This window comes from Panthera onca, chromosome D4 (genome assembly GCF_046562875.1).
Source record: "Panthera onca isolate mPanOnc1 chromosome D4, mPanOnc1 haplotype 2, whole genome shotgun sequence".
NCBI classification, from domain to species: domain Eukaryota; kingdom Metazoa; phylum Chordata; class Mammalia; order Carnivora; family Felidae; genus Panthera; species Panthera onca.
Window position 1 is genome coordinate 69,083,376 of NC_138351.1, and position 13,492 is coordinate 69,096,867.

Here is a 13,492-nt window from a genome sequence, read left to right on the forward strand (position 1 = left end):
GCTGCAGGCAGAGGAGGGTGCCTGGGAGAAGTGAACCAACGTTTCCAAAGGGCCATTCTTCCTTTCCTGTCACCTGGAATGCCTTTTACAACCTTTTGTGTCCCTTTTGTGTTCCTTATGACTTCACAAAACTATAATCTCAATTCTCAATGCAATTCTGAGCAAGATGGACTCGCACTAATCCAGGAATTGACTTAGGCCTCATGAATTTCCCACTGTGGGCTTGGAACATACACACACACACTGAAGGCTGTCTGTCAACCTGTTCTCTGGGCCTCCAGAAAAAGTTCGCCTCCAGACCTTTGCGCATACTGCTCTAGGGTCTTTCTGGACACTTCTTTTCCTTGCTCTCCCATTCAGTCTTCTAGACTCAACCCAGGTATCCCCTCCTCCCCAAGCCTCGCAAGATCTCTTGCACTGGACCAGGAATTTCTCATGGTGTCCACACTGGCTGGAGAGCTTCTCATGATCCTCCACACTGGACCAGGAATTTCCCACAATCCCCCACACTGTAGTAGGAGCTTCCTATGATCTCCCATACTGGATAGAGAGCCTTCTATGACTCCCCAGCCCCATGCTGAATGGATGGCCTCCCATGGACTCTCCTGTCACACTTGCCACTGACACAAGCTTTTCCTTTTTTTTACATCACTATGGAAATCACTATGCTCCTTCAGGGAAGGTCTGTATCTTATTCTATGTTTTCTTAGTGCCTGGCATCTAATAGTGCTCAGTACATTTTGGCTGAGTAAATGAACCAGTGTTAAGCAGTTTCAGAGCCCAGGTTAATGATCAAACCTATAAAGCCCTCCCGGATGCTTCCTCCCCCCCACCCCCACCATGGGAAAAACAATAGGGAATTGCTTTTATTTTCTATGTTCCTACAGCACAGGGATGTGGGTTCTCACTGCAGCTCTGATACTCATTTAACTGTGAAACTTTGAGCAAATCATCTTACTTCTGTAAGCCTTAGTTTCCTCATCTAAAAAAATGGGGATCTTTTTTTTTTTTTTTTAACAGACCTAGAGAAAATATTTTTTTTAGCGTAATTTATTGTCAAATTGGCTAACATACAATGTGTAAAGTGTGCTCTTAGCTTTTGGGGTAGATTCCTGTGGTTCATTGCTTCCATACAACACCCAGTGCTCATCCCAACAAGTGCCCTCCTCAATGCCCATCACCCATTTTCCCCTCTCCCCCTCTCCCCTATCCACCCTCAGTTTGCTCTCTGTATTTAAGAGTCTCTTATCATTTGCCTCCCTCTCTGTTAACTATTTTCTCCCCTTCCCTTCCCCCATGGTCTTCTGTTAAGTTTCTCAAGTTCCACATATGAGTGAAAATATAGCATATCTGTCTCTGACTGACTTATTTCACTCAGCATAATACCTTCCAGTTCCAACCACATTGCTGCAAATGGCATGATTTCATTCTTTCTCATTGCCAAGTAGTATTCCATTGTATATATAAACCACATCTTCTTATCCATTCATCAGTTGATGGACATTTGGGCTCTTTCCATAATTTGGCTATTGTTGAAAGCACTGCTGTAAACATTGGGGTACATGTGCCCCTATGAATCAGCACTCCTGTATCCTTTGGATAAATTCCTAGTAGTGCTATTACTGGGCCATAGGGTAATTCCATTTTTAATTTTTTGAGGAACCTCCACACTTTTCCAGAGTGGCTGCACCAGTTTGCATTCCCACCAACAGTGCAAGAGGGTTCCCATTTCTCCACATCCTCACCAACATCTGTTGTTGCCTGAGTTGTTCATTTTTGCCACTCTGACCGGTGTAAGGTGGTATCTCATTGTAGTTTTGATGTGTGTTTCCCTGATGATGAGTGATGAGCATGTTTTCATGTGTCTGTTGGCCATCTGGATGTCTTCTTTGTAAGAGTGTCTATTCATGTCTTCTGCCCATTTCTTCACTGCATTATTTGTTTTTTGGGTGTTCGAGTTTGGTAAGTTCCTTATAGATTTTGGGAACTAACCCTTTATCTGATAACGTCATTTGCAAATATCTTTTCCCATTCCGTTGGTTGCCTTTTAGTTTCGTTGGTTGTCTCTTTGCAGTGCAGAAGTTATTTTTATCTTGATGAGGTCCCAGTAGTTCATTTTTGCTTTTAATTCCCTTGTCTTTGGGGATGTGTCGAGCAAGAAATTGCCACGGCCGAGGTCAAAGAGGTTGTTGCCTGCTTTCTCCTCTAGGGTTTTGATGGTTTCCTGTCTCACATTTAGGTCTTTCATCCAAAAAATGGGGATCTTTATACTTGCTCTTCCACAATCCTATAAGCAAGACCTTACCATGTATGATAGCAACTAGTGTCTGGCATGCAGTTGGTGCTTACTGAAAGCATATCCATGTATATAGCCGACCACACTGTCACTATCTGTTTACCATGTCTCCCCTTAGAGCAGAATTCTTCATGGCTCTGCCCCTGCTCCAGACCAGGCTAGAGCTTGTTGATGGTTTTGGTGACCTTTCTGTGTTCCCACAGATCTGCTGGGTATTTAATATTCATTGAGCCTCTAAGACAAAGCCCAGCACTAGGCACCTCCATGGGCCAGCAGAGAAAATGATTAATGAGGCAGGACCCAAGACCTCCAAAACGATCACCATCTGGGAAGGAGGCTCAGGCAAGTTCTCCAAGATGACAAGGGCCATTGGTATCTGCCCATGAAGAGCCAACTGCAAGATTCCAAAGGAAACTTGGGACTTAGGATGTGGAAGGGGCTCTTCCCCAGGGCTGTCCACAGGCTATGGAGGTAGGAACAGTTTCTTAAGGCCCGGGTCTTAGGGAGGGAACAGAGAGGGAAGGGTGGGTGCTGGAAGAGAGGAGTCCTTGGGCAGGAAGAGGCTCCTACCTCTCCAAGAACGGACTCTTGATTGGCTCCCACTTATAAGCTATAGATGGTCAGAACCCAGCCTCATAGATTCCTACCTCTTCCAGCCTATGACATAGATACAGCCACCTTCTTGGGGCTTGACACACATTGCTAGGTGTTTACCATTGCTGGTCCATCTGGGAGGGCTGTCCTGGGCTAGATCATTCAATGACAGACCTCCAACGGGTTGACTAGTGTCTTCATATTCATGTATTGGTTCACTTCTTCATTCATGTATTCACATAATATTTATTGAGCACTAAGAGCCAGACCAAGTACTAGACTGAGGATGAAGACTAAGGGCCCAAGCCCTTCCTCAAAGAGTTCTGTGACAGAGCTTTACGAGGCCAGGACAAGTCTGATAGCAGGTGCATAATCAGCATAAAGGTGGGGCATACAAGGTAGTTGACAAGAAATCAATGGAGGCTTCCTGGAGCAGGGGATATATGAGCTGGGCTACAAAGGTTTGGTGGTTCACACAGCAGGGGATGGGAGGAAAAGAATCCCGACTGAGAGACTGCCTCTTGCAAAGGCACAGGTGCAACAAAGGACCAGGCAAATTTGGGAATGATGAGATGGTTAGTGTGGCTTGAGCCTCAGTCTAAGAGGTGGGAGGTGAAGTTAGGACTAGGCCAAGTTTAGGCTCTTAAGTGCCATAATGGAGGCTCACACTTGACCTCAAGGGCAGTGGGTGTCAAATGGGTTCGATGGGCAGGCCCCCAAGTGTACATCATGAAATCCGTAAGTATTTACTGAACACCTACTGGGTGCCAGGCACAGAAGGAAACTGAACAGATCTACACTTAGACTTTAAAAGCTACATGTTAATAAAGCTACACTTTATTGGGGCTTCTGCATATGATTGTATTACAGGAAAAAAAAGAGATTTCTTGACTCAAAAGAAACACAAAACAACAACAGTTTTCAGCCTATTGCTTCACTGTGAACCCACTGCAGGTTTTGTTTTTTCTTGGTGGCTGGTTGGGGGGTGGGTGTGTAGTGTCATTTCTTTATTTTGTTTTAAGCAATGGAGACAGATATGGTCAGATCTATTTTCAAAAAGAGAAAGATAATTACGTGGTTTCTCATATGGTGTTTGCAGCCACCATACAGGAAGCATGAAGCCCACTAACCAGAGGGCTATTTCTCTGGGCCCTGAGCTCAAGGCTGGCTGTCTCTACCGTACTGGGTGCTCCCAAGGATAAGGCAACAGTGGCAGATAATGTGGCTTCTCCCTCGGTTCCAGGAGCCAAAAAGAAATGTCAGTTCCTCCTGGGAAGAACATGACCTCCTTTGATGCTGGACGAACGAAGCCAATGCAATCAAAATACCCTCCCAACCTTTTCTTGGGAAAGAGACAACTCTGAGGATAGCCTGGTGGAGTGAAAGAGCCCAGTCTTTTAAATAATGCAGACTTGGGTTCAAATTCTGGTTTGGCTGTGTGATCTTGGACAAACACACTTAAATTTTCTGAGCTTGAGTGTCCTCATCTGTAATGATAATAGTTATCATTTACACTTACCTTACTCGCCAGTTATTAAGATGTATTACAAAGCCATAGCAAAGAAGCAGGCACAAGACAAAGCAGAAAAATAGAAGAAAACATAACATCCTGAAACAGATCTAGGAATACTTTAGAGTTTGACATATGAAAGAAGTGACATCGAGAATCAATGGAGGGGCACCTGGGTGGCTCAGTTGGTTGAACTTTCAGCTCTTGATTTCTGCTCAGGTCATGATCCCAGGGTCATAGAATCGAACCCTGCACTGGTGTTTGGGATTCTCTCTTTCTCTTTCTCTCCCTCTGACCCTCTCCCCTGCTGGTGCACTTACTCTCGCTCTTTCCCAAAAATAAAATATTAAAATAAAAATTTTTTTAAAAGATCAGAGGAAAAGGATGGAATCTTTAATAAATAGGGTTGGGGGAAATTGGCTTCTAACCAGACAAAAATAAAATCACCTTTTTATGTGTGTGTGTGTCTTTAGTTATCTTCAGTTGGCTAAAGACCTAAATGTGAAAGGTAAAACTGTACAGACATAAAAGTTCTTTACGGACCTGGTTGAGAAGGAGGCACCATCATGGGAGGTCACCTCCACCACAACAAGGACCGAAACATTTGGCATAAGGAGCCCAAGAGTCAGGACATCCACCTAAGACTGTTGGTAAATCTGTACAGATCTCTGGCTGGACAAACAGCTCTACCTTCAACCAACTTTTGCTAAAGAGGTTGTTCATGAGTTGCACCAATTGGTGGCCTCTGTCCCTTTCCTTGATGACCAAGAAGATGAAGCTTTCTGCCAGGAGGACAAAACAGCTGTGCTGGTAGGGACCATAACAGATGACATGTGTATCCAGGTGGCCCCCAAATGGAAGGTGTGCACACTGCACGTGAGCCACATCCTCAGGGCCAGGAGCAAGATTTTCACCTTAAACAAGTTGGCACTGGACTCCTTCCAGGGCTGTGGCCCCATCTTGTTCTCTGATCCTCAAAAAGGCCCAGAGGTGTACAGGCATATCAACAAGGCCCTGTGAACCACACGCAGCCCCACCAAACCTTATCAGTGCTGCAAGGGCTGGAGGTCCGCGTGCACCACAGGCCATCTGGTCCACCATCACTACAAAAACTAACTTCAGATCCTGCCTTGTTATTGTAAAGATTTGGGGGTGGCTCAGTCGGTTGAGTGTCCAATTCTTGATTTCCGCTCAGGTCATGATCCAAGGGTCATGGGATCGAGACCTACATCAGGCTTTGTGCTGGGTGTGGAGCCTGCTTGGGATTCTTTCTCCTTCTCTCTCTCCCTCTGCCCCTCTCCCATGGTTGCATTCTTTCTCTAAAGTAAAAAAGTAAGTAAATAAATAAATAATAAGATTTTGGATGCTGGGAAAAAACTAATAAAAGGAATATGAACAGCTCTCTTTGCCACATCTACTGCAAGAGATGAAGAATGAAGACCATTCTCAGCAATCAGACTGTTGACATTGCAGAGAATGTCAACATCACTCTGAAGGGACACACTGTTATTGGGAAGGGCCCCAGAGGAACCCTGCAGAGGGACTGAAATCACATCAATATAGAACTCACTATCCCCGGAAAGAAAAAGAAGAGGCTCCAAGTTGACAAGTGGTGGGGAAACAGAAAAGAACTGGCTACCATTTGCACCATCTGTAGTCACGTACAGAACATGGTCAAGGGCGTTACGCTAGGCTTCCATTACAAAATGAGGTCTGTGAATGCTCACTTCCCCATCAACGTTGTTATTCAGCAGAATGGTTCTCTTGCAGAAATCCAAAATATCTAGGGTTTGGATGAGGCCAGGTGTTTCTTGTTCAGTATCCCAAGCCCAGTAAGAGGAGTTGATTCTTTTTTTTTTTTTTTTTTTTTTTTCAACGTTTTTTTATTTATTTTTGGGACAGAGAGAGACAGAGCATGAACGGGGGAGGGGCAGAGAGAGAGGGAGACACAGAATCGGAAACAGGCTCCAGGCTCCGAGCCATCAGCCCAGAGCCTGATGCGGGGCTCAAACTCACGGACCGCGAGATCGTGACCTGGCTGAAGTCGGACGCTTAACCGACTGCGCCACCCAGGCGCCCCAAGAGGAGTTGATTCTTGAGGGAAATGATGTTGAACTTGTATCACACTCAGCTGTTTTGACTCAATAAGTCACAACAGTTGAAAACAAGAATATCAGAAACGTTTTGGATGTTTCTGAGGAAGGAATGGTGCAGCAGGCTAATGAATAAGATCTAAGTTGTTCCGCTACAAAAACAGCAAGATGCCGGATGATTTTTCAGACTTATTTGTGATATTTTAAAGACACAATAAAAGCTGTATTGATTTGAAGGAGGGGGGGCAGGGAGTGGAAAGGAATACGAACATTCTTTTAACCTCAGGGAAGGTAAGGATTTCTTAAAGAAGATTCCAAACGGGGAGGAGGAGGTTGAGGTGGGCCCTGCTGGTAGGGAAGTACATGTTGCTTTGCAGGTAGAGGCCTCCATATTGTCTTGAGGGGAGGCGAAGACTGGACCATGCTTCTGGTTCAGAAGGTTCAGAGGAGTCTGGGAAATTGAAACATTCAGAGGCATCCACTCCGATGTCCCTATCCCATTGCCGGGATCCCAAGCCTTGACCTTGGCCCTGGCCTAACAGACTTGCTTTGGTTGGGTAGTCAACTGCCTTTGAAGTTTGGACACTGAGACTATTTCAGGCTTGTCTTGAATTCATTCCCTTTCCTTCTGTGGAGTATGGAAGTTTCCTTGGATGCAATTAAAGAGGCCCTGTGGCTTCCATTTCTAGCTTTCTGTTACCTGCTTCTATGCCTCGGCTGTTCATTATCTTTCTGTAGGAGCCTCCATAGTGCTTACCATGGCCATCTAATATTGTGATCTTTAGAGCCACTATTACTCACCCCACTGACCCCCAAGTCTCAAATGCCTGATGCACTCACTGCCTGCTAACACACTCCACCCGCAGGTGCACCATCCAGTTCAGCACTGGGACAAGTTTTAACAGTTGGAAGCCACCTTGCACCAGGACCTGCCTGTGCTTCACCCCCACCAGTGATGGGGTCCTCCTTGCCAGCCGAGAGGGATTAGCACAGCTCCCAAGCCCCCATCGAACCACCTGCTTTCTTGGACCACTCCCAGCAAGCACCAACTGCTGCAGGTAAGGTTCTTACAAGCAAACAACGAAATGGGTTTCAGGGTTGGGGGGCAAGATGTGGATCAGGAAATCAATGCCTGTGAGGGATTGAGCAAGGGAAATCAACTGTGACCAGGCCTGACACAGCCTGGGCCGGCCCACGGGGAGTCCTGCAGCGAACCTCCTCCCCAGGGCAGAGCTATCCCGCATCTGGGTGAAGTGACAGGGTCTTTACACCACACCCCTCGCCCCATCACTCTCCTCTGGAAAGGGCATGACCTCAGGCAGGGCTGCCCTGACAAGTGCTTCCATGAAGGGGGCTCTGGAAGCCGTCCCCATGTCTACCACAACCCGGGAAAGCAGTCATTGAGTATTTACAGTGTCAGATGAGGCTAAATGTCATACATACTCAAAGGCAGGGACCATCATTATCCCCATGTTTGCATGCAAGATGAAGAAACTGAGGCACGGAGTGCTTAAATGACTTAGGGTTGCACAGCATGTGACGGAATTGAGATTCCATCTAGAGATGTAAAAAAAAAAAAAAAAAAAAAAGTTGAATAAGGGGCGCCTGGGGGGTTCAGTCAGTTAAGCATCTGACCTCAGGCTCAGGTCACAATCTCACGGTTTGTGAGTTCTAGCCCCACATCGGGCTCTCTGCTGTCAGCACAGAGCCTGCTTCGGATCCTCTGTCTCCCTCTCTCCGCCCCTCCCCTGCTTGTGTACTCTCTCTCTCTCAAAAATAAGTAAACATTTAAAAAAATGTTAATGAAATTCTTTGGGAAGTTTAAACTTTCAGGAAAAGGTAATGCAGAGATCCCTGTGCACCCTTCGCCCAGTGTCCCCAGCTGTTAACATATTGCACAACCATGGTACATTTGCCATAACTGAGAAAATAACGCTGGGTTATGTTACTATTAACTAAACCACAGACTTTACGTGGCTTTCCACTGATATCCTTTTACTGTTCCAAGATCAAATCCAAGATACTACCTTGCATTTAGCATCCCACAGATTTAGACTCTTAGGTGTAAACTTTTGACCTGTCTGCCTCACTGCCTGCCATTCCCAAAAGCTTCTGTGGCTGGGAGGCCCTCGGGTGCCATTCACTGCCCCAGGTGTGTGTGGGCAGCCCCAGAATGTGGCATGCCGACTGGCTCACTGTTTTCTCTGTGTCTCCTCTCTGCTGGCATGTGGAGAAAACTCCCACCGGGTCCAACTCAGTAATGTGCTTGTTTTGATTTCGCCCATCAGACATTTCCTGGTGCTTTCCTGTGTGTCTTGGGGCGGGGTGCTGTCTCAGGGCACCCAGAGCGTCTTCAGGCTTGGCCCTGCCCGCTAGCTTACCCCTCCTCTCTGACCTGCCCACCACCCAGGGTCCCTGGCCCTGCAGGTTTGCTGTGAAGAAAAGAGTTCAGTAGGGGATTCCTGTTCTTGCCCCCACACCACTCAGCTGCCTCATTGATCCCTGCTGTGTGTCCGCTCTGGGTCCCAAGCCCCATGGGCAGCTGTCCACTGAACACTGTGGCACTCTGAGCACATGATCTATATGCTATGGAATGAGAGAGACCAAGCTTTACTGGCTGGAACGCAGAAAAGATCCGGATTATTGCTCTCCGTTCCCACCTTTGCCACTTTCCAGTTACTTGTGAGACTTTTGCATTATTCCACGTCCAGTTTTCTCATGGAAGCAGTGTGAACAGCATCTTGCTTAGTGGTTAAAAGAAGGCACGCTGAAGCCAGATGATTTGGGTCTCTGCTGTTTATCTGCTATGTGACCACCATCATGTTATTTAACCTCCCATTGCCTCCGTTTCCTCATTTGTAACATGGGGAGACTAACACCTACTTTTTAGGGCTCTTGTGAAGATGAAGGGAATCAATAAAGACAAAGCATCCAGGACTGTATCTGGCATGGACGAGCTCTCAACTAGCATTAATTATCATATGATTACCATGGATGTTTAGAGAGATTCAAATGAGATCATTATTGTAAAGGTGCATTGTAAATGGCGAAGTATGCTAAAAATGGTTAGCGTTATTATTTTTAAAAACTACTTTATTATCTTGGGGGACACAAGTAATCCACAGGCAACTATTGTCTGTCTGGGTTGATTACCATGGTCAAGTATGGCTGGAAAAGGGATGAGTTCATGAAGTCTACGGTCCTTTATGGAGCCCCTATTAAGTGTGACCTATAATTTTAGGCATGTGTACTTCTATTTTCTCATTTAATCATCCCAACCAAACTGGGCTGGCTATTTTTATCCACATTTAATGGCTGTCTACCCAAAGCCTCAAGTATGTTAAATCCATCCAGAAGCAGGAATCAGCCTATTTATTTGAAAGCCTCTCATGTTCAGATATTCCTAGACGCTGGGGAGTAAACACCAGCGGCCCCTGCCTTAAACGAACCTACGTTCCAGGGGCAGAGTCCATGACTGTTGGCCTGTCTGCTCTCAGATCCTTGCCTACCTTACCTTCCTCTGTTGTGTGTCACAGAGGGGCAGCCCTGGAGAAGCGACTTTCCCTGCTTGTCCAATCCGAGTGACCCTCAGGCCTCTGGCAGTTGATCTCAGACTGTTGCCCCCTGAAACTGTGTGAGGGTGCACTTCACTGGAGAAAAACTGAGTCTCGATGACATCACTCACACCCTGAATCCAGCTGGGCCTGAAGCGAAGCCTCTTCCTGGCCTATCGGTCTCCTTTTGGCCACACAGTGGCCTGAAACAGGCCTTGCTGATGGCCCCTCTCCTGGGACCGCAGTGAGGATTAGTGAGAAATCCCATCTGGAGAAGAAAGCCCGATGATCACACCAAAGCACCCAACAGAAGCCAGCTCCGATGATTGGCTTAAGGGAAAGTACGCCCTACTGTTACTGCTGCCATTGCTGTTGTTGTCAGCTGCGCCTGGGTGCAGCCTGGCTTGCAGCTGTGGCCCAGGCAGACTTCCAGCTGCAGGGATGGGGTAGACCACGGGCGGGGACTCCCCTAGGGCCATTTGTTTGGAAGCCGCCTCTCAGTGTGCGCTCTCCGTGGCTTCCCTGCGCGCGTGTAATACGGTAATTGCAGCCTTCCCAGCTGTCGGCCATGCAGACAGCCCAGAAAATGAGGTTGGCTCAGTAAATATTGAACCAAATTATGCAAATGAGCTCCACAAGAGACTCAGCTGCAGAGACAGGGTCTGATTGGTGAGCCCAGCTTGCAGGGGACCCCTCCTCTTCCTGGGACTGCTCTATCGGCCAAAACAGCCACCTGGGGCCCCGCCAGAGAGACTGGAGCTGGGATGGGGCCCAGGGTCACTCCTGCCTGTTCCTGAGGCCCATCAGGGATGAGGGTTGAACAGCTTTGCAGGTGAGGTTAATGGGGAGTGGTATAATGGCAGGGGGTGGGGCTGGCAATGATATTTAGTTCCCGCCACGCGTTCACCTCTCCCCAAAAAAGGCTGCTTGGCGAATAAGTCTCTGAGGGCACATGGGGGCAAGATGCTGAGGTCTCAATGCTCTGTGTGCCCAGCTGCAGAGGGAGTGATGGGATCCGCCTTCTCCAGAGCAAAGCATTTCAGTGGCCCTTCCCTACTGGCCGGCCAAGGCGCTCAAACCCCACGGTGGCTGACGAAATGAAGATTCTAGAAACATGGCTTAGGGAGCGGGATGGGGCAAGTAAAACTCTAAAGCTCTTCTGTGGCCCTGGCAGGGCATCCCTGTGGCTTCGCAGGGATGAAAATATATCTGGCATGTCTGGCGAGAGTGGATGTTGGGGAGAAGGGGGGTTCATGTATGTGAGGGCATCTGGTTGAGGGAGCCCAACAAGTCACAGCAAGAGTGTCCTCGGTGAGAGCAGGGATGGGATAGATCCTACTCTTTCTCCAGAGGAGATGGGATGCAGGCTGCCCATGTTGTACAGAGATACGAACAGCCGCCCCTTGAAACCAGATGCCCCAGCGAAGCATGAGGTGTGGGAAGCAATCTCTTTCCAGTTCCTTCAGGGACAATGGTGAAGTTTAAAGTGATGATGGCAGGGACGGGGCCACTTTGGAAACCCCAGCATGTGATGCTCTGTGTCGTATAAGATGATCCCCTGGGGATGGGCCTGGGTGCTCCCAAGAGATCCCTGCCTCAGTGAGAAAACATGGTCAAAGGCAACGTGGGCATCACAGGTCACTGAAGGAGCTGGAGTGGAAGAATGTGGGGGAAGTGTTTGTGAGTTACATGAGTCAGCCCAGGATCGTCTGTCCAGAATAAGCACGAGACTCCCAGTGGGTGGAAAGGGCTCAGCTCCTGCATCAGCAAGTAAGGGCCTTATATTAGTTTCCCATTTCTGCTGCGACAAATCACTGAAAAATCAGTGGCTTACAATAACAAAGATTTATTATACAGATCTGGAAGTCAGAGGGTCTCATGGGGCTAAAATCAAGGTGTCACAGAGCTGCGCTCCTTTCTGGAGAGTGCAAAGGAGAATCCTTTTTTCCTTGCTTTTTCCATCTTCTAGAAGCCACCCAAATCCCTTGGCTTATGGCCACATTATACAGGCCTCTGTTTCCATTTTCACAAATCCTTCAGCTCTGATACTCCTGTCTCCCTCTTATCAAGACCCTCGTGATTACATTGGGCCTTCCTGGACTATCCCCTAATGTTCTGACCAGTGATTGGCAATCTTAATTCCATCCCCAACCTTAATTCCCATTTGCCGTGTAACCTAACATAGTCACAGGTTCTGTGGATTAGGAGGTGGACCTCTTTGCGGGGACCATTATTCTGTCTGTCATAGGCATAGACTAAAAACACTGTATTTTCAGGATAACCCCAAGACCACCTGCAGGTTGGCAAGGCCTGGGGATACTAGGTTATGCTTAGGAATATTTTTACCTGCATGAGAATAACCTAATGAACGTGGCAAAAAAAAGCAAGTGCTGTCGACATGGTCTATATGTAAAATTAGAAACCATGGTAGCGGCTGGGTGGCTGAGTCAGTTAAGTGTCCGACTTCAGCTCAGGTCATGATCTCACGGTTCTGTGCTGACAGCTCAGAGCCTGGAGCCTGCTTGGGATCCTGTGTCTCCCTCTCTCTGTCTGCCCTTCCCCTGTGCGTGCTCTCTCTGTCAAAAATAAACAATAAAAAAAAAAAAAATCATGAGCACTTTGTTGTTATGTTCTAAATACCATCTCTTGTTCAATATAAACTTTAGAGAATTTCCCTTCTCTGGTTTTAGGAAGAAATTTACACATTTGTATTGCCGTGTTACACACAGACCAAGCAGAGGCAGCTTTTGGTTAGTTTCCTTGTTTTTGGTTGTTTTAGTGTGATCTTTCTCCTCAATAATCAAAACCTTTCTGATTTTACAGCTGAATGTTCCTAAGTATTCCTACTCCTAAATTCAGAAGAGATCATCTTTATCTGGAATTATCCTAGCAGTGGGAAGAGTAGACCGGAAAATCTAGGGAAATCAGAAAGATCCATAAGGAAACTTGCAATTGGGAAGAGAAACAGATGAGTTCTTCCAACAACAAAAATTCTGTTCTTGCCAATCAGTTGTGGGGTAGCTGGGGGCCCCCGGGAAGTTCTATTTCTTTTCCATCTTGCCTAAAATAAAATAGGCGTAGAGGTCTGGTTTGATCCCCATCCTGGACCCACTAGGCCACAAGCTAATTTTTTTCTCCTTTTTACGCCCCTGGTATGGGTCTGGTTCCTCTTTACTTCTCCAGGCTTATCTCTCTCCACACCCCCTCCAGCCACCTGTGAGGTCCAAGCACATGGGAAGAGCCATCATTCTGAAAAAATGCCAGCACCCTCACACCTACTGGCCTTGGCAGCCTCTCCCTTGTTTTTTTGACTCATCACCCTTTGAGTTCCAGCTCAAAATATCAGCCTTTCTGTACAAAACACTGCAGCGTGCTCAAAGATTGGCGAGTAGGCCTCTGTCTGCCAAGCACAAGGAAGGAGAACTGGAGCTAATGAGTCAGTTTT

At 47.1% G+C, this 13,492-nt stretch overlaps 1 pseudogene; it reads left to right on the plus strand.

Moving 5' to 3' along the window:
• Nucleotides 1–932: 932 nt before the first annotated feature.
• LOC132663110 (large ribosomal subunit protein uL6-like) lies at nucleotides 933–12,966 on the plus strand (annotated as a pseudogene).
• The last annotated feature ends 526 nt before the right edge of the window (nucleotides 12,967–13,492 follow it).